This window comes from Haemorhous mexicanus, chromosome 1 (genome assembly GCF_027477595.1).
Source record: "Haemorhous mexicanus isolate bHaeMex1 chromosome 1, bHaeMex1.pri, whole genome shotgun sequence".
Classification (NCBI taxonomy): Eukaryota; Metazoa; Chordata; class Aves; order Passeriformes; family Fringillidae; genus Haemorhous; species Haemorhous mexicanus.
In genome coordinates this window covers 148725310-148750214 of record NC_082341.1, presented here as the reverse complement: position 1 = coordinate 148750214, position 24905 = coordinate 148725310, and the positions used below count along the sequence as shown (strand labels likewise).

The 24905-nt window shown below is 41.4% G+C and overlaps 1 protein-coding gene across 7 annotated transcripts in view; it reads left to right on the top strand.

The window, feature by feature from the left end:
• CYRIB (CYFIP related Rac1 interactor B) overlaps window positions 1-24905 on the top strand; it is a 96822-nt gene that overhangs the window by 11218 nt on the left and 60699 nt on the right. For 2 of the 7 annotated variants that reach the window (XM_059867108.1, XM_059867131.1), the window contains exon 1: window positions 9788-9945. The exons of 2 other annotated variants lie outside the window; for them this stretch is intronic. The gene's annotated coding sequence lies outside the window, so the exon portion shown is untranslated. Of the gene's footprint in view, window positions 1-9787; window positions 9946-11243; window positions 11264-24905 lie in introns of those variants that run through there. 3 more of the 7 variants (XM_059867122.1, XM_059867148.1, XM_059867099.1) reach the window with 2 other exon arrangements.

Here is a 24905-nt window from a genome sequence, read left to right as displayed (position 1 = left end):
TTTGTCCAATTCCCCTAAACCACTGATGATCTGCCCTGAAATGATACTCCCAATCCCTTAGGAAATCCCTTGGGTTGATATCAAGTAGATAGTTATTTTTGGATTCTTTCCCAGAGAGAGTGCACTGTATTGCTCTGAACCCTACACACCAAATAAATATATCATCCTACTGTAGTAAAGGTTCAAAAAGTTTTATTGAAGGGGAAACAGATTATTAATAATTAAGGGTAGTTCACTGTATTGGTTTTGAGCCAAGTAAAGCTAATAAAGCTTTTTTTTAGAGCAGAGATAAAAGTGTAGAATATTGAGACTGAATTGATTGCAGCATTTAATGCAGCATAAAGTCAATTAATGAATTTCAAGGGTTAACTCTGCATTAAAGTGAAACATGAAGCCCACAAGCAATGTATTAAGCATTTTTAAAGATTAGCAAAAGCAAACAAACAAAAATTAAAAAAAAAAACCACCCCTTTTTGATCAGTAAATGCCTGTATTTTTTTCTTCCTGAGGGAGAAACTCATATGACAAATATTTTATGTCTTTTATCCTAAAGCTCTGGGTTGTTGTATGTACATGTGTGGTTTTCCCTCACCCCCTTTTAGAATAAAATAAAACCTTTACAAGGAGGTGATCAGTGATTAATTCTAACAAAATCCTCCTACTTCTGCCTGCAATATTCTCATGGCAGGGATGGACAGGAGTGTAGAGGGAACAGTACTGGACAAACACTTTTGTAAGAAAGCGCTAAATGAGGAGAGTTCTAAACTGCTACGTGTTTGGACCACACCATGTTGTTTATTTACAATTTCTTAATTTAAAAGTATATTATCTATTTCTCTGCAATATCAGAAGAACATGACATTGAAAAGAGAAAAGAGAATCACTGGGTGATTAGCTGTACTAATGAGGATGAGGCAGGTTTTAAAACATTCTGCACTGAACAATTTAAATGTTTATCACAGAATAAACCTGCAGCCATTCCTTTTAACTGACAGCAGTTATATTGTAATGTTGTCCCTTTGCAGCCTTTTCCAAACCACCCACTTCTTCTGCAACCTTTGTCCAAGTCTCAGTACGACATGAGGTCTTTTTCTGCACCGTAGTCTCCTACTCTCTGCCTTCCTTCTTGGTAGCCATTCAGTCTTCCATTGGGCACACATGCCCCTCTTTGCCATCTGGCCACATTCAAGTCCTGAGTGCAGCCCCCTCTGCACTAAACCCAAGCTTGTCACACTCCGCTGAAAAACCTTTCACAAGCTCAGGGGCAGAGTCTGTCATCCAAGCAGCAGCGTGTTGTGCCTTAGGACAGAAGTGACCCCATTAAAACCATTTAGAAGCATGCACACTTATGACTGGCTCACTGCCCTTATGCCTCTCCTTGCTCTCACATGGTTCCCCAGGCCCTCTTACATCCCTGCTTAAGCTGGTCTTCTTTGAGCAAACCACAGAATTGTTGTATTCTCTACAACTGCCCCTACCAGCCTTTTAACATAAAATTCAACTGATAAACAATTAAGATAAAAATAATAATGGCAACATAATGGGAGCATGAAGGAGCAGGTACCATTTGGGTTTTTTTTAGAAGAGAAGAAAATATAATTGAAAAATAGAGTCCTGTTAACAGTGTAACTAATGAATTGTAATTTTCTCCTGATTTGCATTCCGTGTGCCCTGCATTTCCCACTGGATCTTCTTCAGTGAAAAACTTCTCAGCTCCTCCCTGTTTCCAGCTCCCTCCTTCCCTACTATGTTCCCAGTGTTTCCACTGCAGCTTCCCCAGTGTCTCTCTAACATCTTGCCAGCCAGGCAGGAGATGACCCAAGCAGGTTGACTGGGCAGTAGACACATGCTGTTGAGCGTCCAGCACCACAAACCTGATTTCCAGGGGAGTGCAGGCTATGTGTCCTGGGACAAGAAGAATGGTTACCTGGCATAGGCCAAGGGCTCACAGGCAAGCTGGAAAACAACTCAGAGTGATCAGCCTCACTGCATAACACATTCCTGTGTGAGACACTGTGCTGCTCCAACTTTTGTGCCCATGTTTGTTGGTTTAGGGCTAGCTTGGTTGTGTAAAGTAAAGAAAGCCAGTGTACAGCAGATCTCAGCATTTGTGTTTTCCTCTCATCTACAGCTTAGTCTGCAAGCTGCTAAGAGCAGGAATTGCACCAGTGGTTTTTTAAGGCGTTGTACAAATATTTTCAATTTAGCTTTCTGCATATGAAATGACTGAAGTTTAATGGCATCATTTTAGGCACTTAGAAGTTTTCAGAATGGGAGGTACCATTGCCAGGCTTTGTAGCCTTCTTGCTTAATGTCATACGAGAAGTCTGAGGTTAGAAATATGGTCTAAGCTTCAGAGTTACAGCCTAGCACCTCACATGAGAAGACTATTTTGCTTCTTTTGGGTTTTTAGCTTGTTGACTGCCTGAGACAGAATAATTTAGAATCAGGAGAATATGAGCATGTATTTAAAAAGTCCTGCTGGTTTGTGATGCAATCCTGCAGAGGCGGTGTGGTCATGGGGAAAGCTGTCTAGTCTGATCATTAACATAATAGGTACCTAAGCTGTGACTCCAGGAACCCAGATGTCTCAGATGGGACTGGATCCATTGCTATAAACAGGCACAGAATGTTTCCCAGCTCATGCATGGGGTTTATCAGCTGGACATAAAAAATACTATCTTTTAATCAATTGGGAAAACTCAGAATAAGTTTAAGCAATTACAATGTGCAATACCAGCTTTACTGTCTTTTCTTGCTAACTGAATATTAAACAGCTGTATCTGGTGCTATATTTAGCCCTAGGTGCCATATTTCTGCTCAGGAAAAAGGAAGAGAAAGATGTCTGGTGTGCAGTGTTACAGTTCCTCAGCAGAGGAAGTGTTTAAGTGCCTGCCTAAATGCTTTGTTTCATGGAAGCGTTCATCTGCACCCAGTCTGTCTCTCACAGATTACAGCACAGGAAAGTCCTGGCTTTCCATTTCCTCTGCTAGCAAACTCTTCCTTGCAGCTAGAGGGACTTTTGCTTGTGGGACCAGTAAGGACTCTATTTCTGTCCCTCGAGCTACCCAGGCATCTTAAAATGATTGTGCTCAAAGATTCTGCTTCATAACCCAAACATGCCTACCGTGCGGGTGATGAGTGATTGGGAATTTCTTATCCCACAGAAAAAGAGTGCTACCTAACCACTGCATATGAGGTCATGGGAGAACATACAAGAAAATGTGTGTACTGATGAGAAAAGGGTTTCTTCAAAGTTCAGCATTAGTTCTTATATTCAGCAATTTGCTACACTAAAATGATTTTAATGTCTGCTGCTCTTTGGAGCATATTGATGGCACTGCGAAAAGGCAGAAGCATAAAGGTATACAACAGATGACTGCATCAAAACAGTGTCGTTTTAAAGAGGTAGATGTAGATGGTGAGCTAATAACCAAATCATAGTTTATTTTTTCTTTCATTATTCAGTAGCCTTGTACTCAATATCACTTAGATGACACACAAAGATAAATTTGGTTTATAGAAGTTCAAGTGAATGCTGCAGAAATTTTGATTTACTAAATTGAATTCTAGTTTTCAGATGGGACCAAAGAGTCAGGTCCTTTCAAACTGAAATAGTGGTACAAGGACAGAACAGCAGCAACAGTGACAGTGCAGTGCTGTGAGGTGCTGAGCACCCTCAGCTCGTGGTTGTGCCCCTGGAGCTCAAGGAACAATACTATTGGGTGCAGCCTGAGATGCTGTCCTTGCTCATGTCTTGCCCAGCAGTGCCTAACACTATTGTTCCATGAAGTCCATGTTTACTCACTGAATTTTGCAATTGTCCCCTGAGACTGGTGCTCTGCAGAGCCCCTCCCTGAGGTGCTTTCATTAAGTTACCTATTTCCCCAATAGAAGATTGCAACTTCCCCTGTGATGTGAAGAGGAAACTAAGAACAGCTGTAGCAGAGGAAATAGGAGAGGCAAAGTGAAATGGTCTCTTGACAACATCCCTTGGTAACACCTAGACATACCCAAAAATCACTTATGAGCCAAATGCTGTTCTGAGGCCTTCTAATAACAAGTGAATTAAGCATTTTGGGGAAAAAGAAAAAAAAAAAAACACCCAGCAATAAACAAAATCCCTGCAATGATTACATCATGACAAAGAATGTGATCAAAGTAAAATACCAGTCTCATGCTCCTGAGGTAGGCAGAAATTTCAATGAGATCAATGAATATTTGTTTCCATCAGGGCAGCACAACTGTGTAAAAAACTCCCAAATCAAACCAAAACAAAAAACTGGGTTCTCTTCCAGAGAGTCATGAGACAGTCCAACTCTCTGGGACATTGTCTTCCCTGTTCTCTGAAACATTGATTCTGTCCATTAACTGAATGCTACTATGCTGCTGATCTGAAAAATTCTGTGGGGAAGAGAAGAAAACTAAAAGATAATGTTTGTGAGAAAGTTCCAGTTCAGATATATATTTTATTTCCTCCTGTGGTTCTGGGGTTTACTTTGTTTAATAAACTGGCTTGACTCTGGCTAATGGGAGGTCAGGTGAAACTCTGCCATTCTACACCACCTGATTTGAAGCCTCCCCTGACTTGGTGAAGGCCTCACTTTTTAGTAGCACTGACTACTACTCAGAGTGAATAAATACAGTGACATTTAGGAGTTTACAGTGACATTTAAGAGTTTTGCTAGAGAAGGGCACCTCTCAAATGAGCAAAGGTGATGGCCCAGCACCTGCTGAGGTGATCATAGCTTTTCCACTCCCCAAGCACAGACACACAGGTGCATCTGGAGCTTTTCCTCCACTGAGTGCTGTAAATTCAGAAGTGTAATCTGTGGCCATGACCTCCTAAATTTGGTGATGCTGGATTATCTCAGTTGCTTAGCAGGCCTCTTCCCTTGCCAGTGTGCTACCAGCGTAGGTTCACCATTGCAGCTACCCAAAGCTTGTCAGTGCAATGGAGTCCATGTGGAGATCACTGAAAAAATTCTGTATTTCACAAACTTTTATTAGCAGCTTAAAGATCTTAGAGTCTAATACTGTGTTCTGCTCTATTCTGCAGCAGGTCTACTACTCTAATTTATCTTTCTATTTTCCAGTAGAGATAAAACATGATTAAAATAGCTGCAGTTCCTCTTTCCACCTTCCTCTATGCTTACTGGTCTGTAATCTTCTTCTAATGCAGGCTTAACACCTGACATTTTCTCTTTTTTCTTCCTTTTTCTTCCCTGTCTCTCATATAGATGAGCTGTATTTTTGAGGTAAGGTAGCAAAATGTGAGAATGTGAAAAAAAAAAAAGAGCTTTATTTTGTAAAATCTCCATTATTCCTGATCACAGTCCAACTGACATGGCACTGAACCTTCCTGTGATATTTGACTTAAAGAAGTGTTCATTAATTGAGAGCATGCTGTGTGTTTCAGCTGAGGCTTCCCACACAAAGGGGCTGTGCTGATCATTTGTAGGGAGCAACTGCATCGCCAGATGAGCAAACTCTGAAATAATCTTGGACCTTGTAATGGCAGAAGAGGAGATGACTGATGCACTAAGTCACGTGAAGTGACTGGGGCATAGCATGAGGACATGACAGGATTTCACCAGGTCTGTCAGGGTAAAAAGATTGAACTCCAGAAGCATCTCAGTTTTCCCACTTGCCACCCAAATATCAAAATGACCTTTTCTGGTGGGGGGGGGGGGGGGGGAGTGGGGCAGGGGGGGAGGTATTCTGCGATTGTGAGTGCCTGTTTCCATGAAAGTATAAAAGATTCTAACTCTGGCATGACAGTATCTGGAAGCACTTCAGGGATCCTTGTGAAGTGATTTGACCTTGGCTTTTTGTTTTGTCTGCGTTTCTGGAAATTTATGTAGATCCTTCACATTTTGTTACAGCTGTTTATATTCTGAAGAGCAACGTTCATATCAGAGGATTTGTACTATCTAAGTGAAAGCCCTGGAGGACTCTGTGGTATAAATGTGAGTGCCTCTGCACTCTCTTGTTGACTACCGTGGTACTTGAGAATGTAGGAAAATCTGGGCAGGGGAGAGCAAAACCTGACGTTGGTTTTATCTGAACTGAAAGGTGCTATGAGCCACAATCATGTAACAAGGGAGCCCTGCAAAGCTGCATTTCTTCCATTCTTGACATTTTCCATAAGAAATTCCATCTCTTTAACCATTCTTTAAAAGAATAATCTTAAGCCATAGGATGTTTACTTTCTATTTTCATCCATGTAATGGAAGAGCTATTGCTGTCCTCCCCCCAGAACTGTCAGTGGTCAGGTGCTCTATTGTCCCTGCTGAGTACACATGGCACAGGGTGATGGTCACTTCTTTTTCCCTTTGGACTCTCTCCCCTAGGCTACCATTAGGTTGAAAAGCAACCCAAGTATTCTAACAGTGCATGGCACCTAAGGGCGGCTTTGCTCCTGTGGCTTTATTTATCCACCTGGCCATCCGTATATAAAGTCAAGTCATCTTTTGTCACTGGTATATACACATATATATGCAACACATATATATCCAAGAGTAATTTTAGAGCTTATTAATGTGTTCTTAATGAAAATACTCTGACCTGTTTTCTGTCAGATACACCTACCTGGCATCAACTAACTAACAAACTCCTCAGGCATATAGCAGCCTAGGAACAATAACATTGTGTTACCACTCTTTTATTCTATGATACTAACTGAAAAATATAGTTTTTAATTCTGTTTTATTGTTGTTGGTTTGGGGGTTTGTTTTTTTGGGGGAGAGTTTTTAGTATTTATTGCAGTGATAAACTGGCAAAATAATTTTGCATTCAGAAGAAGCAATTAAGAAATGTGAAGGCAGAACTAATAGAAAATTGCTGGGTTTTTTAGTCATGCAGCATTTTCCACAGTGTTCAGTAATTTTTTATGCTTCAATTATTATGTGGGATGCGGATGTCTTAGTGTGTAACTGCTCTTAAAGCATCAGTGATGCTCAGCATCTGGGCATACTTCTACTTGTGAAAGATGTGAGATCCAAATCAAAGGTATCTTACAATTTTGGAGAACACTAAAGACTATATACTATGATAAACCTGCTCATGGTTTCAGTAGGAAATTTTCTTTGTCTAACCCCACCCTGCCAAGCCCCAAGTGCTTTATAATGTTATAAGCAACAACAACTGTTCATCCCTGAGGCTGGTTGTGTGTAGCTCTTTATTTCTGTGCAGAAGGATAAAGCTCTATAGTATGGCAGGTGAGACCCCTGGTTTCTATTAAGCCCAAATGGTAACGAGTCCAACATTAACTGAGAGTACAATCCTGCTTCCCTTGAATGCAGTTCAGTGGAACCTGGATCACCTCCTGCCTGGCACACAGACTTGTAAAGCCCTGCAGACTTTAGAGAAGATGAGGATGTGGTTTCATCTCAGGAAGGAGTGTGCGTTGATTTACACCTCAAAATTTGTATCCACTGCAAAAAAAATCCTTTCTGTGACAGAAGTGAAAAGCCATGTCAAGCATTTGTTCAGCCACTACACAAATCACACACAGCAGAACTGGAACTTCTGTCATTCTGCTGAAGGTGCTGCTGTGAAAATCTTTCTTCATATCTTCCTCGACATCTCCTCTGTTTGTTTCAGTCTGTACAAACCTCTCAGAGCCACCAGAGCTTGTCCGAGCACTCCCTTCTCCCTGCCTAGGTGAAGGCAGTGAGCAGGTATGTGGTGCACCAGCCCTAGTCTTGCCTGACTGCTACCCAAGGACCAAAACTCAAGTGTGGTGATTTCCTTTGAGTTCACCAAACAGGTTTTGCAGCTGAACTGTACTCACAAATGGCTTCCTTCATATCCCAGGATACGCCTTTAACTAGAATACTTTAAAGTTATTATAGTAAAACCATATATCTTGAATGTTAATAAGTTAAAGACAAACTAAGTTTATCAGATTAAGTCAACAAATACGTAGGTATGATAATAATAAGAGAAATACATTGACATATAAATAAATCTCTGAGCTGTTTTCCATTTTTGTGCTTTCTCAGTGGCTTAGAGGTACCTGATATTCACTAATATTTGGCACTTAACAAACTGCTATCAGGCTTCTGAAAAGGAGCTAGTAGAAGTGGTTGGACTGTGAGGTGGTTGGTTTGTCTCTTTCAGATTGAGAATATCCTTTGATTAGAGCTGTATTGATAATGTTTTACTATCCGAGGGTGCAGGTTTTGCACTGCCTGGCTGCCACTCGGTCTCTGAACCGCTCCCGGTGCAGCCTCACTGAAGGAGCTGTGAACTGCCCTTGGTGTCCTGTGAAGGCCAGGGGAGACTGCATGGCAAAATTTAGAAAAGCATTGTCTAGATTCCAGGTTACTTTAAGAAAAACAAACAAAAACCCAACCAAAAAGGCAAAACAAAAACAACAGAACTTTTAATTGTTTTCTTTCTAAGTAGGTCTACATTGAGTTTTACTAAAGCAGCAAGCCCTGAAACAAGGTATTTGTGCAATCCCTTTACTTTGGCAAATTTATCCACAGCAGGAGAAGCAGCTCAGGGTGTGCTTGGTCCCTGTGTGAGGATACTCAGAATCTAGGGTGTGCTATAGAAGGTGAAACATTCATAAAATCAGAGAATCACAGAATATGCTGTGTTGGAAGAGACCCACAAGGAAGATTGAGTCCAAATCTTGGCCCCGCACAGAAAGCCCATAATTATGTCCATGGGATGTTCTTAAAATATGTTTTTGTGTTTGGAGTAATTTAGAATCATTTATGCTGGAGAAGACCTTTCAGATCATTGAGCCCATTTATAAACCCATAGCAAAGTCACCACTAAACCACAACCCCAAGTGCCACATTTACATGTATATTAAATTCCTCCAGTGATGGTGACTCCACCACTTTTATGGGCAGCCTGTTCCAACGCTTGACAACCCTTTCTAAGAGGACTTTTTTTCCCTTAATATCCAATCTAAACCTTCCCTGGTGCAACTTGAGGCCATTTCCTCTTGTCCTGTCTCTTGTCACTTGGGAGAAGAGACCGACCCCCACCTGGCGACAGCATCCTGTCAGAGAGCTGTAGAAAGCCATAAGGTACCCCCTGAGGCTCCTTTTCTCCCGAGTAAATGACCCCATAACCCCATGTGGGTTTTTTGTGATTTTTCAACATATTTTGTATGTCTTTTGCATTTTCGTGGAGATGGAGGTGGAAAGCATTCCAAGATCAGCCTGAGCGCAATGGTATGGGGTTCTGGCAGTGCTCACTGAGGGATGGAACTTTCCACATTTTTAAAAATTATTTATTTGTGCTTTGATCCACCTGGCAAGACATTTCTGAATGGCTTTGAGTCATCAGCCCCACTGCTCCCAGACAAGGAGCACCCCATCTCTCTTAGCCTGGCTTTGCCAACTGCAGACCCTTCAAACCCCCGAGCCAGGCCCTAGAAAAGCACCAGAACCACGCAGCTCCTCAAGCACCGAAGGCTAATGCTGACTGAGTCCCGTCACTGAGCTGTTCCTGGGGGCTGCGGGAACACCGCGGCCCCTTTAAGGGGCTGCCCCACTCGCCGCCTCGCCCGCCCGCCTCTATTTCGCTCCCCCGCCCGTGCCCGAGACACTGGGAGTCGAAGCAGGTGCATGCGCAGTGCGCTGGCGGCCAGGCGCGCTTGCGCAGTCACCTGCTGCTGGCCGCCCCCCCCCCCCCCTCCCCCCCGGTACATCCGGGTCAGCGCACGCCCGCCCGCACGGCCGGTGCCCGCGGTGCTGTGCGGCCGCTCCCCCCTCCCCCCCGCTCCCCCCTCCCTGCGCGCGCTCCCGCCGCCCGCGCGCGCTCCCGGCGCGCTCCCGCCACCCGCGCGCGCCGCTCCGTCGCTGCTCCGGCCGAGCGGGGGAGGCGGCGGCTCCGGCTCCGCTCTCGATCCCGGTCCCGCTCCGGATCCCGGTCCCGCTCCGGATCCCGGTCCCGCATCGCCGCGCGCGGGGCGGCTCGGTGAGTGCCGGGAGGGCGGGAGGGGCCGGGCGGGGCGCTCGCCGCTGCATCCCTCGCGTTCCCTCGGCGCCGGCGGCGCGACCCCCGCCCCGTTCCCGCGGGGCCCCCGTTCCCCGCCCGGCTCCAGCTGTTGCTCTCCCCGCTCCCTCGGCGCTTCGCAACTTCTCCCGTCCCGCCGCCGCTTCCCCCCGCACGCCGAGGAGGGGCCCCGGGGCGCGGGGGAAGCGGCGGCCGCTGCTCCCTCGCCGGGGAACCCTGCGGGTCACCGGGGACCGGCCACCCTGCCCTGGGCTTCCCCGGCGCTCCGGCGGCTCCTGCCCTCCGTCGCGGGCAAAGGGTCTGGTTTGCGCCCGGTGCGAGTGCGGGCGGCTCCCCGGGATGCAGGTAGTGCCGCGGGCTGCGGGATGGAGTGACAGTGTTAATGGATAACGGGAGGGGAGAGCTCCTGGAGGGACATCTGCAGTCCTTCGGAGTGTGGCTGAACATGCAGCGGGTTAAGCGGAATACAGGGATCGTCGCAAATTTGTCATGGTTAGGGTGTATCCTGCAGGTTTGTGTGCAGCGCTGTGATGCTGGGGCTGTAATTCCAGGTGGGGCTAAGGTGAATTTGAAGTCTGTAACAAGAGAGTGTTGTTTCTAACCTATTCATTATGTAGCCGATAAAATCAAATTTTAATTCCATTATAATTTTCTCCCATGTAATTCAGTGATAAGGACGCCTGCAACTTAATTTTTTGTTACTTTTTAATCTGGTGTCATATCTCACTTGGTAAAAAAATACAAGAAGTTTATTCACAGAAACATTTGAGACCCTGAAGAAAGCAAGAGACTGTGTGTTATGAAGGTTTTTGAAGTTTTTTTTCTCTGTCTGTTCTAGAGCATCAGCATCCTGGATCCAAATGTCAGCAACAGTGTGACAGCTGTCATACTGCTGTGATAGTGGAGTATTACTAACGTTAAAATCTGTCATTCTGAGTTTTTGGTAACATAATATGGAAATACAAGTGTACATTAGCATGTATGTTAATCTTCAAACCAGTAAAACATTTTCTAGATTGATTTGATAATCCGGGTTCTTCCTTATTACTGTTTCTAGTGGTAAAAATTGCAAAGTCTCTTTTGCTCAAATTCTCTCCCTGCTCACTGATGTAGAATTTTCTTTCTTTGTGCTCTGCTTGGACTTTAAATACAGCTTTTAGTTAATCAGCATTTTCTGTTGTAGGTTGTGTGTTGGGCAGCCTGCGATTACTGTTGTCAAGGCTGGAACACGGATTCAAACTTAAAAGTTTCCCCCTGACAAATATCTTTGTTCAGCAAGGTGTGTTGCTTTGCAGAATGTATCTCTGGTTCTGTGTGGCAAGTTTATCAGCAAAATCCTAAACCACTTGAATAAGATACTGCTGTTACATGAAGTTGGATTGTTTCTTGCCTGGCATACAGAGAGTATTCTATTGTTGAAACAGAAGTTTTGAGTAGGAGAGAAGATAGCTTTTTATCCCAGTCAGACTGTCAGATTTCTTATTGCATGTATTAGCTGTCTGCGAGCAGGGGCTGTGGAAGAAATGATCCCAGGATTGTTTTAAAATGTCCCTGTCAAGAAGTACCACGATTATATGAAAGTAAGGAATGAATGTGATCCCATCTGTTATACAACTTCCATTTGTCATCAGGTGCTCTAGATTTTCTTCCTTGTTTGCAGTTTAGCTGGGGCCACCTGAGGGGACAGATTATAGAAGAGTTTGTCTTCTGAAAGTCTCTGCCTCTTCCTGTGACAACCTTCCCTGCCCTGGCTGTGGAAACCTGGTGTCAGCCAGTTCTCTTCTTGCATACAAAACTATCCTGTCCCTTAATCTGGGTTTTGTGTGAGTCTTTCTCTTGATAAAGAGAAAAAAGGAAGCAATTTTTTATTGTGTCTAGCAGTAGTTATATATATTTCCAAATGAATCGATTGTTAAATTAATTGAATGCAGTAGTTTAAAGACACTTATGGGGGCACCTTAAGGTGTCTGTCACCAGTCCTCTAACAGTGCTTACTAAACACTTGGAATTAATACTGTAAAGAGGCAGAAGGGCAGGGAATATTTGTATTGCAAACTACTGAATTATTGAGTAATACAGTAATAGAAATTGTCTCTGTCATTTGGAAAAGCATATGTAGGGGCCACTTTGGATTTCTGCAGCTGCTTTGGCATGGTAAACATAAATGCAGATTTTTTTTCCCTCTTGCTGTGTATCTTGGAGAATACAGACTCACAAACAGCCTGCAGTCTCCTTTTTCTTGTTCCTGCCTGCCAGCTGGGGGCATAGATGGAACCAATGCGTACCTTGACATAGTGGAGACAGGCGAAATTAAAGCCTGTGTGCAAGGAGTTGAATTTGCTTTTTAAGCAGGTTTGTGTGTGGCTGTTGTAGTTCATTTGGTTGGTGATTTTTAGGAGATGATGGCGCTAGTGTAAGTCAAGGTTGTCACCTTTGCCTGTCCTACCTACAGGCTTGTTCTCTTTGATGATACCAAGAGTTTCTGTCTTTGATGTAGATGGGCGTAAGTTGAGAAGAATTACTCCTGTTCGTTAAGGTGATGTTAACTACCCTGAAGTACATTACAAATCAGTTTTATGAGACATGTTCGTCATAAAAATGTTTGAAAATACATCTTCAAAGCTGAAATATTTTGAGTGTTGTCAAACTGCATCTCATGGATTATCAGCTGTCAGGCAAATGTGCTACAGGCAAGGCATACAGCTCATGTGAATATATGTGCTGAATCCACACAAGGCTTGAACGTCAGTGCCAACTCCTGTGCTTAGAACCAGGATGCAGAGAGTCATCTTGGTAGTCATTTTGGTCTACCTGAATCCCTCCAGTCCGTCAACATGGCCTCAGAGGTGATGGGAGTGTGGGCACTGGGGATATGAAGGCAGCTCTGCTTGGATTGGAAAGTTAAGCACTGGGGATCCTGAAGCATTGTCCCTGCTTACTAGCTGTGGCACCTGAATTACATGCCTCAGTTAGGCAGGGTAAGAATTATTTAAAATAATTTTCCAGCTGTTAATGTTGGCCATTTGTACCATTTGATGTCTTTTCTACTCCCATTTGTATGCATATATCGAGAGCACTATAAGTAAATGGATGGTCCTCTTGCACACCTCTTAAGTTTTCCTTTATTATTAATCTATGGCTATATAAACTTTACTAAGGAATATCAGTATTTTCTTCCTTGTGATCGCAGAAAATTTAACTCCTCTATCCAATGTAGAGAAATCTGCAATTCTCTTCATGTTTACAAAGACAGGGACTTACTTGATTGCCTTTAATTTCAGGATCTCTTATAAAATCACCTCAGTTTCCCCCATCTGTGATTCAGGAATGTTCTCTCGAGTGCCACAAGTTGGCTGCTGCAGCTGGCAGAGTGTTTCCAACTGTCTGAAATTTGCTGAGAGCAATAGGCTCTTACATAGGCACTGTTTTACATTTGCAGTTCCAGTACTTACTGGGGATACATGTATTGCAATCATATAAACAGCAGAGCTTAACAGAAACCAATGACAAACAATGAGCAGTTTTAGAATTGACTAGGTAAAGCTGAAAGTATTTTTAGCTGCAGCACTTTCTCCTGTGTTCCCCATACCCTGTGGTTTTAATTGCATTCTGCTTTTTCGAAATGGCATTTTGTCCTCCCTGTGACGTGAAAGCCTGATGTACAGAGAGTACCTTCACTGTGGAAACGGTGAAACTAGTTACAAGCGAAATATAATTGAAAGGTGTAGGGAAAATGATGCATTCTTTGGCCTTTCACTCATGATCATTTGAATTTCAGGATAGTTGTAAGACAGCTATGGTTGTGAGGTAAGGACTGACCCTGTCCTGCTCAGTATGTTTATGTGGCTTATGAACTCAGATCTGTTGTTACAACCTTTGTTGTCTGGTTATGTTGCCCTCTTCATTCATGTTGCACTTGAATATGGTGATATTGATGAAATGTTTAGTAATTGATTTCTGGTTAACTCTGGCAATGTTAATGTTGTTCATGTAATTGATATGTAAAAGTATTTTTGGTTCCAGACTTATTATCTTTGAATGTTCTTTAGGATTGCTTTTTCAACACCTAGAAAAAGAATTTTTATGATTCTAGTACCTAGACTAATGTCATTACCTAAAGTGTTGACTAATTTGTGTGTCTTGGGAAAGGCTGTTTTTACCTTCTTTGCACTAACCTAAAGTTCTGATGCTGCATTTGGGGAATGGTATCTGACTGACCAAACCTGCCAATTTTTTTTCCTACTACATGAAATCATTGCAGGACTGTAGGAAAAATTGGGGACTAAATATCTCTGAAATGAGGAGATTGTACTTATGTACAATCTTAAAGTGTGTAAAACTAGTTTTCTGTAATAAGGTTTGTAAGGGAGGTTATATTTTTATTCTTCTACTCTTGTTCAGTGAAAATGCTGTATAGTTTGTGGTCTTGTTTACTAAGTGTTGGACTGATTCTCTGGCTTATACGTACAGCACTTGGGATTCCCAGGTGGTCCCTGTGCAAATAGTGTGACTGGGTCTGGGACAGCTTAGCTTGTGAGATTCGAGTGCGTTCAGTTTGGTGTGGCTGTAGCTACAGAAATAGCATGCCTTGCAAAACAGGCCTTCTGTCTGCCACCCACACCAAAACCTAAAGCTTGATCCTGTAGGCAGTTAATACGTTTATCTGGGAGGCTGATTCCATCAGCAAATGCTTTACCTGAAATTGGTGTCCACCAGGCAAAAAAAAAAAAATTATATTGGTAATCACTTTATATATAAGAAAGTGCAGCAGAACACTGTCCTAGATACATTTTAAAAGCACTTTTTACTTCAGACTACAGGGCTTAAATGTTCCCCGGCAGCAGGAGGCAGTTCTGTGAGCAAATTCTGTTTAACTGGCGTAGTTCAAAAGACTCTTAAATTCAGCCATGAGGCAATTCTGGTTCTCCTTCAGTCCTGGATGATTAAATTAAATGGAGTGTTAGCGTGAGTAACTTTTTCTGGTGTACTACACAAGGTAATAGATGAGTTCCTAGGAGCCCTAGTTGTAAATTAGAAGACTGGAAAGCCCCGTTTCTGTGTCTAGTGGCTGTAGCAGTTGAATAACTTCAAAAGTTAGATCTAATTGCGTATTCTCCTAGTCAGGTGTGGCACTGGATGATGGCTCGCTCTCCTTTTTATTACAGCAGTCTTGAGGGTAACATCTTTAGGGAAACGGATTTCTTGCCTTTTTGTGTTGCACAACAAAGGTGTTTGTTTCAGCCTCTGATGTACAAATCAGTTTGACCCTCTACTGAATTAAAAAAAAAAAAACACCAAAAGCCAGACAGTCTTCTGAATTCTAGCACTGTTATTCTGGAGAAAAAAAAAAGCTATAAGAATTAATAAGAAATGTAATCATAGCAGAGTTTTTTGTTGTTTTGTGGGTGGGGTTTTTGTTTGTTTGTTTGTTTGTTTAGTTTTTTGGGTATTTTTTGGGGAGGGGAGGGATTTGTTGTTTAAATGAAACCTTCCTGTTTAGTGTCCTTGAAAGTGAAAATTCTTAGGCAAAGTGCATTCTGGGCATGAAAAGACAGTTAATTTCTTGTTGTATTTGCACCTTTTATGTGCTGAGACATATGGTTACTTGAAACTGTTCCCTTTAAAGGTGGAAGTGAAATAAGTAACCACTAGACTCCATGAGGCTTCACTTCAAAGATAAAATTGCTGACCTTTTACATAAATGAAGATCATACAGACAAGAGAGAGCATTGTGTAAGGGCTGCTTATGGAAGCAGTTAATTGATTCGGAGTTTAGATTTCCTGCTTCTGTGTGGGGAGATGTGGATTTGTCAGCTGAACGGGCAATTGAATTGTAATGATGGTTTTGAAATTTTTTGCTATGGCTACTTTGCTTCCCATGTATAACTGACTGAAGTCATGTTCTCTTAAGCACTAAAACAGTAAATGCTTTATCTGTTCTTACCTTTGCATCTCAGAGTTTGGAGCTAATTAATTCAGAAATAATTTCTTAGCAGGAGTAGCAGAATAACGGAATCTAGTTGAAGAACCTTGAAGTTTGGAGGGCAATCCTACAAGAACTTTCAACTAGTTAAACAAAGCCCAAGTTGTTTTCTTATCTTTTCTGAAGTTTACGGTTTTAGCAGTGTTCAAAGTTTTTATGGGGAAATTCACCATTATTCTGTAACTGGCTTATTAATAAACGTGGGGTAGAATTGTGTCCCAGTAGGAGACTCACTGTAGTTGTGACTGGCTGTAGAGTCTAGTAAATGGCAGTGTAAGACACTATTGATTAAGACCTAGTATTTTGAATGTGTCATAATATTGATGTTAATATTATGTCAGGTTTTCAAAGGAATTTCAGTCAAATGACTTCGGTAACTGCCAAAAGTGAAGCTTGGGAACAGATGTTGTAATGGGAGCCTTAAAATTTGACAGCTCTTCAAATAACTCCAGTGTGCCTCTGCTTTAGAGCAGAGTGGTTTTGCAGGGCTGATGCCTCTAGCTTTGCTTTTCTCCCTGTCCCTAGTCCAGAATGGGCCTCAGTTTGACCCCATTACAGTCCTATGAAAACTCATGCTCTAATAAACATGTATCCAGGCAGGCAGCATGGAAGAAGAAATGGGTTTGGATGGAGAGGACAGCTGAGGTAAGGAGAGATGGCAATTAACTAGGAGGAGGAGCAACTTGCTTTGAGTTGAAAGCAGGGAAGAATATTAATTAGAACCTGGGACTGAGTTAGGCCCAGGTTCATGACAATCTAGCAGAGAGATTGGGTTGTGAGCTCTTTGGCTGTGTGGAAAATATTGGTCAGTACTGAGGGAGTGTGTAGGAATGATGCTGCCTCTCACACAGCATCTTGGGGACATCAAGGAAAGTGAGGACTTGCTGGACAAAGAAAATACGTAAAAGAGAGCTGATGGGCAGGGAAAAGTGGACAGGAGTAGTAAGGGTAGAAGCTAGGATTTTGTAAAGAAGGCAGAGAGGTCTGTTGGACAAGGAACTTGTGAAGGCAAAAGTAGAGTTAGAAAATCTGTAAGGAAGGTACTACAGTGAAATAAACAGAATTTTGTTCATTGCCATTAGTAGCCAATGTGTCTTTACCACTTTAGCTTAATATGTATCTCTGAGTGGTAAAAACTGGTGTTGTGAGCAAATGGTTCTGATTCTGGTCATGAGCTATGTAGTTACAAGAATTTTCTGGGCTCATCTTCTAGTTAAGAATTTATACTATTTGGCTGCAAAGAAGTGCTCAAAAAGTCCAGAAGTTGCAGAAAGCAGGCAACCAGGAATACATATTTGTAGGCCATTTCTTCCATTAGTACCTTGCTTCATCACCCCAAGTGTCTGGTACTAGTTCTGTCAACACAGTGTTCAATAGTATGTCTTCATTGCTTTAGACTGCACCGTGCTCTTGCTAGATTGCTCCAGAGAAGCAATTAATTTCCTCATGGACAGTGGTGCTGCTTTCTGTAAAGTTATTTATTGTCAGAATGGTCTAGTGAGAAGAGGAAGTAGTTTGCTTCCTATTTTACACGAGGAGCGAAGGCACAGAGAAGTTCAGTTAGTTTTGCATGCATGGTTAGAGATGACTGTAACCTGACTCTTTTTTTGACTGCTTTACGTATTGCAGCCACATCCCTATAGAACTTGCTACTTTTCTCTTACTATGATTCCCTTTTAAAATGAATTCCAACGTCACGCTTCTTTTCTTGTGTTTGTGGTCTCTTTGGGCATGTTGCTGCCCTAATCGAATCGGAGAACAAGGCGCTGCTCTGGATCCTGGTTATTGCAGCAGTGGGACATGGCTATTCAAAAAGGCAAAGTTGTTTCTAGTTTCTTCTTTTGTAACTATGTTGCTTGCTGAGAGAAATGAGGAAGTGTTAATTCCAGCATTGCGGGACTCTGGAGAATTTGTACTCTGGTGTTAGTAGCTCCTTGAAGCATTGGGTATTGATGCATTCCTTCTCTGTGCTGTATTCACAGAGCTCTAGGGCCAAACCGGCACATGTTGTGAAAAGACACCTACTTGGTGTTTAAGTGTTATGGAGAAGTTGAAGTGCTGTTGCAGCCTTATTAACAGAGTTGTGGGCAATGAATTCCTTTCTCTGCTTCATGGTGAGGGAAGGAGGGATGAGCTGTTTTTTCTTTTTCAGGTGGGAGTCTCTCAGTTGTCCACATTGCTCAGCTTATCTGTTTAATTTGGCAGACAGTTCTGTCCTGCTGTCACCACTGCACTCATAGGTTCTTTCTGTTTTGGAGACCCTTGTGGCTTCCTTAGTTTCTCTATAGAAATGAAACTGTATCAACCAATGTAAGAAGTATAAAGCTGCTGTTTCTTCTGTCAGTAGAAGGAGTGGTAAAAAAAGCTTTTGCTACCCTCTTGGGGTTTTTGGTTTGTTTGTGTGGGTTTTTAAATTTTTTAAATTTATTTTTATTTTGAATCACTCATCACTCAGTTTTCTTGGAAGCTTCTTTTTCAAAAGAGAAATACTATTAATTAAGTTCATTCTGGTTAGAAAACTATATAGTTAAAAAGAAAGAAAAAAAAGGAATAAGTGTTTATTCCTTGGTAAAGAAAAGACCAGTAGCCTCTGCTGGTGTTTTGCCTTTTCTTATATTGGCTTATGTTCAGTTAATATTTGGCTGACCAGCTTTTCAGCTTGGAGAACTAGAACTACTTCTGCTATAGAATAAATTTGGTGGAAACTTGCTCTCTCTTGAAAGCGTGGCATTCATTGGTAGCAAATCTCTCTTCAGTCTTAGGTTAGAGAAGGGAATGACCATGGGAAGTGCTTTTGATCTCAAGAGTCAATCTGGGTTTCTTAGAAGCACAGCTGGCTTCTGATGTGATACTGGGAATGTGACAAACATTGGTCTTCAATCCTGAGGTACTTTAATGTGGAAGAGGACACATAAACAAAGATTTTAAACAATTAGAACCCAGCTGCTGTTTCTGGCCTTATGTAGGCTTTTTGTGTGTTTAGTTATGTGATCTGTCAGCTCTGCCCACCTCTACCTCTGTGGGTGGATTTATTCAATTTAAGTCTCTCCAGTTCAAGTAAGAATTGTAGTGACACTTTATAAAAGAACACGAACTGCAACATGCTGAAGCACAGCTACGTGTGGGTGAGTCAGGAGAGAGCTGGAGTAGCAGCCCTAGTAAGAAAAGGAAGTTCAGTCATGATAAAACTTTATTTTCAAAGGGGGAAAAAAACAACCAACCTAATGAAAAAAAGCAAGTCAAAAGCCATCTGTCTCCAGAGTATGGAATGCAAGAAAGTGATGTAGTTTGTATCTTGATTACTCTCCGTGTGCATAGAGTTTTGTGTCTGTATAAATCTGTAACACCACACGTGCACCCATTGCTTGGTGTGTCTGCACACTGTGCAGATAGTTAGCTGGATTCTGTCTCAAGACACTACTCAAGCAGGGCAGTTTATATCTAAAGCAAATTTGAGCTGATGTAGAACCCACATGTACTTTTAGGAAACTAATATTTTAATTGCTGGTCAAAATACTTCAGTGATTTTTAAGCCCCTATTTTGGTGTACAAGTGATACAGCCTTTGCTTATGCTCATGTTCCATCTGTTGAGGGCAGGTCCTCCCTGCCAGGGGACAGGCATGCACACACTCCCTCATCAGGGCATTTTGTGTTGCTGACAGTTGTCAGGAAATAAAAAATGCTATGTACAGTGAAGTTCAATTTCTCACAGTGTGTTGGATTTACAACACTGCCAGAATGCTTCAGTACTGCATAATTTTGTGGTTTTGATGTATATGCCATAGCTTCAGTGAAGGAACTAAAAGTCACTCACTAAGTTCCAGTAATTTGTGTTTAGCTTCCACAGTTACATGGCTTTTACTTCCTCAGAGAACATGTCATCTTTGGTCTTAGTAATTTGGCATGTTAAAAAAAAAAAAAAAAGGTGAAAGTCAAATGCTTTCTTTAAAATGAAAAGCACAGTTGTTGTGCTTAGAAATGGTCTATTTCCTGGTTCTGAATCAGTGTTTGAAAAAAAAAAAAAAAGCCCAACAAAAAAAAAACAACCAAATGTATTTACTTGGTAAAATGTTTTTCTCCACAAAAGGATTGGTGTGTTGTTTTTGTCATGTGTTGCAAATGAGCGCCAAGTTCATTTCACAGTTCAAGATATTTCTTCATAACTTAATAATGAGAAAGATAAGCTATTTTATGTTGGTACTTCAGTGTATCTCTTTTCAAGGACAGTGCTCTGTCTTATGCTACAACTTTTTGAAAGTCCAGAGTCAGAAGAAAATTGAAGACAGTGAGTGAAAGCCTTGTTCGATATGTCTGAGCAGTCATCATAGGGCTTTATAAATACCCTAATTCTTTGAAGTACTTGTGTTGTGTGTCTTTTTTTCTTGATTTAAAGCTGATTTATTTAAGGTTTTTTTTTTTTTCCTCCTTGCCTTAGGCAGTCCCAGAGTATGAATTTCTACACTTCATCTGCTGCCCTTCACTGCAGGAGGGCACCTCATAAACGTATTTTCTCTCTTATCAGGCGGTTATTGTGTGTAACATCATCTCTGCCTTACTGCTGTCAGCTGTGCTCTGCCTCAGAAATTGCTGAGGCTGCTCTTGCAGGGCTGGCTCCTAGCGGAAATGTGGAGGCTGTGTCCTGCCTGCAGTGCTGTAATAGAAGTAACTGGAAGGTGGGGTTCATGCTCTTGTTTTACATCTGCTCAGATAGTTTCACTCTCACTGCTCTGTCCTTATCATCTTTTATTTAGCACTTACATAAAAGGCTCTTCTTGCTTGTACTTCAGGAAATATCTGACATAGATAGCATTCTTTGTGTTTTCCTTTGCTCTTACCAGCCATACTTTTCTCTGCTTTATGCTTCCCCTGAATGCTCCTGTACCAGAAAGTTTAGAGTAACTTAAAAAGAGCTATTAGTTGAGTCTAATTGAGTAGTACAGTAGGTCTGGTTGTTATCCTACTGCTTTGTTTGTTTAGCATTAATATTTGTAATCATCTCTACAAAGCTGAGGCTAGAACTGCCTGAAAAGGAAGTTTTTTGAATTTTTCATAGAACCATAGAATGGTTTGGGTTGGAAGGGACCTTAAAGATCACCTAGTGCCAAGCCCCCTGCTCTTGATGGAGAACCTGTTTATCAGTTCTGCCTTCAGGGCCATCAGGCCAGGAGTCCAGAGAGGTTTTCTTTGAACTGTGATTTGGAATTGGGGATGGCTTGTTGAATAGGACATGGCTTCCTTTCTTTTTTTTTTTTTTTTTTTTTTCCTGTCTTCCTTTATGCTGGTTCTCAGGGTTTCTCAGTACTTGTAATTGGGGCAGACTGTAGTAGTCTTCTTTGCATTTCTGACAATACTCCTTTTGGGTCTGGGTAAAGTTTATAGTGCAGAAGCAAACTTTTCTTCTTTGTGAGGAGCCTTGAGACACTACTCTTTTCCAAAGCAGTGCTTCCAGGGGAAAAAAAAAAATTACTTTTTCAGTGAAACTGATCTTCAAGGTCAATACTTCAAACTTTTCTAATATCATTTGTGAAGAACTAAATTCAGCATCTGCTGTCTGAGATTTTACACTGGAATGCATTTATGCAGGAATTCTAAAAATCTGTCTTGGCCTTTGTTGTTTTTCTTGAGCAAGTTTGAAAACGGTAGGTTTTTTTTTTCTTAGACAGGTCGAGTCAATATCCTTCCTCCTCCAAATTTTGTAGGTTACTTACAAAAAGAAGCCTGTAGGTGAAGTTTGGCACAGGAGCTCTGACCTCAGCCTGGAAACTTAGTGATAGTTCCTCCTTGTCCTGTAGCACCTGTGATAAGTAGTTAACTCTCTGTACCTTGTGAAGTGGGACTGATTTAATCTTTAAATAGAAGTAGTATGGTCATGGTTTTGAGACATGCTGCATTGTTGTTTTAATAGCTAGCTACACTTCAAAGAAATTTTTTTGGAAAACACTTGTGGAGGTTCAGCCCCAGAACTATCCCATGTTAATGAAATGTGCACCTCTTGCTATTGACTTACATGTATTTTATCTAACCTTTGTTTATAAAAAACTGCAGCACATATAAAGATTGAAACAGTAATATTGTTACCTTTGACTTACCCAGAACAGAAAAGATGGAAATGTGTTATCTAGTCTATTTGCCTGGTAATAGGGGATCTGTTCTATCTGCTTATCATATTTATAGGAAAATGATTGTATTTGCATTTGTCTCACGGAACAGCTTTGACTCACTATGCATATTCTGTTACATAATACTTGTAAATATACTACATCAATATAAAATATATATTTAAACACATGATATTAAATACTCTGGGATATGCAAATAATTTTTTTAGAATTCAGTAGATTGAGTATGCAATAGAAACAGCTCTACCAGCTGATCTGAGATTTTTTTGTTTGGTTGATTGTTTTTTTTTTTTTGTTCTGTTTTTGTTCAGTGAGATGCTCTAATCCCAGTTGCTTAATTGTTCTTGTCATACAGATGTGCAGGGTAGGTGATTTGAAAAGGTCCATCTATTTCAGTGTGATGAAAAGAACTGTAGTTGTCTATTGCATAAACAGAAGTAGTCATCTAAAGCTTGGACTTAGCGAAGTTCACAGTTCTGCTTGCCCCAGCCTGTGTGCTGGTTGGGACACACAAAACAGGCTTGTGAAACTGGTCCAGACTTCAAATGAACAACTTGTGGGCTTGTAGTAGTTTTAACCAGTGAACTTACCCATGTTAGCCCAATGGTGTTGCTGTTGGTAGAGCACAGTAAGTAAGGAAAGAATTGTTTCATCTCTGGCAGTCCTGGCTTAAAATATTTTATTTAAATTGCTAGAGAGAGCAAAGGAAATAAATTCAGATCTTAATTTTATACTTTTGAACTTGTTGTGTAAAAAGGCTTTGTCTTTATAGTTGAACTGTCTGGTTTCTCCCATGGTGGTTGGGTTTGTTTTTTTTTTTAATTTTTATTTTAAATGCAGTAAATAGAGTAATTTGTATTCCAAATGAGGAATTTGTCTGCATTATTCACTCATAAATGTTAACGCCTTTCATTTATCTTGGAAATCCTTTGAGAAAGTTGTCTGGCTGTGAAGAGCATCAGGTTTTGCTTTGAACAGGAAGAAAGGTGTGCACTTCTCTTGTCTGACACAGCAGAAGATGAGCCAAAGAATTGAGCTGTGGCCTTTGGCAGTTCTATATCTCCCCCTGAATGCAAGGCTTTTCTGTTAAAGGATTTATTTTTTTTTTTCTTTTACCATGGTTTTTTTAGCTTTCTAAAAGGAGACCTGAGGATGTGACTCAACCTTGCAGAAGGAAGGAAACATGAAATGTAGGCTGCTCTCCTGTTCTGAACTTACAGCAGACCTTTGCAGGGGTCTCTGTATTGTTGCTGTATAACTGTAGAGCTGCTGTACTGAGCATGGCAGTGTGTGTGTTCTGGCTTCATGGGAAAGACACTGCATGTAATGACATCTTGTGTGTCACTACAACAATAGTAACCTACCCTCTCATTTAAATCATCTCAGTCCAAAGGTATATCAAATCCCATTCTTCCTTCCCCATGTTTTTTGGTTATGGGAACAAAATGCTCTGTATCCTTGCTGGTATGAGAGGAGAGTTTGAGGTGGTGGATTAAGGTGTGCAAACAGGCGAAGTGTGGATAGGAGGATGATCATACTGCTGGTTCTCCATTTTTATAGATACTTTAACCATTTTGTCACTTAAGAGGTCTGAATATGATTATTCCTGTCATCTGTTGTTCCAAAATAAATTTTCATTCAATACAAATTTAGAAACCGAGGTTGCTATCATAAATATTAAATTTCTTGTTTTATGGTTGTTTTGTTTGTCTAGAACAGTATGCTAGCTAAGGAACAGAAGATGTCTTTGTTTATTCCACTTTTTTAACATAGTCCATAGTCCCAGGAAAGATACTTTCTTCATGGCATTTTTGTAACTGGTTTTGTTTTCCCCTGACTGCTGGGATGGGCAATGTACTGAAGTAAAGTTTTATAATAAATAAAAAACCAAGAAAAAAAAACCTAAAAAAAGTCAGCACAAATCATGACTGGTGCTTCCTCTGAGCCAGGGGAGAGACTTGCACAACTGTACAAGCAGTTTCTCATGGCAGCTGAGGCCAGTGGTGATTCCCAGTACTCTGGTAGTAGGAACAAGTATTTGGGAGGCAGCTGAGACCTGGTGGATGGCTGATCCAGGACTTTTGCACTACCTTCTTGCTCTTGGTCTGCTGTGCGCCAGCTGGAGCTACAGGGTGAGTGAACAAGGGGAGACCTTCAGTGACTTGAGATGGAAGGAGAACAGGTGGCAGAAGATGGACTTTGGTAAAGCTGCAACCTTGTGGGCTCAGTGTTGGATTAATGATCTGTTTAGGTGCCATTTAAAAAAGTACAGTCATCCAGGGCTTTAGGAATAGATTAAAGAAATTCCTTGAAGCTTCTGTAGATCGGTCTTGTCCTAATAGAGGCTGAAGAGTCCGAATGAACCAAACAAAACCCTACCATACCATCACTGCCTTTTTCTGCTTGTTTGCAGAGGTTGTGTCTGCATGGATTTCAGTAAATGGCTGACCTAGTTTCTTGGCTAGCAAACTAACATATATGTCTGCTTTTTGTATAAGCTGGTTATAGACCTAGCCAATGTGTAAGGTGTAAATGTAGTTTACTGTAAATGTAGTTTAATGTAAATGTAGCATGTAAATGTAGTTAACTAAACTGAATACCTTAGACCTTGATTTTAAGGAAATTGAAAGGCAGTGTTGTGAAGATATATTTAATAAATGATATAGCTCTGGCTGACAGAATCAGGAACTTTTCTTCACAACACTGGAAGTTGGCACCCAACTATCAGGCAATATCTGTAAAATAAATCAGGCTGTTTTTTCTCCCTCCCCTCATACAGTACCTAACTGGGCTGTGGCACTTGCTGTCACTGTTGGCT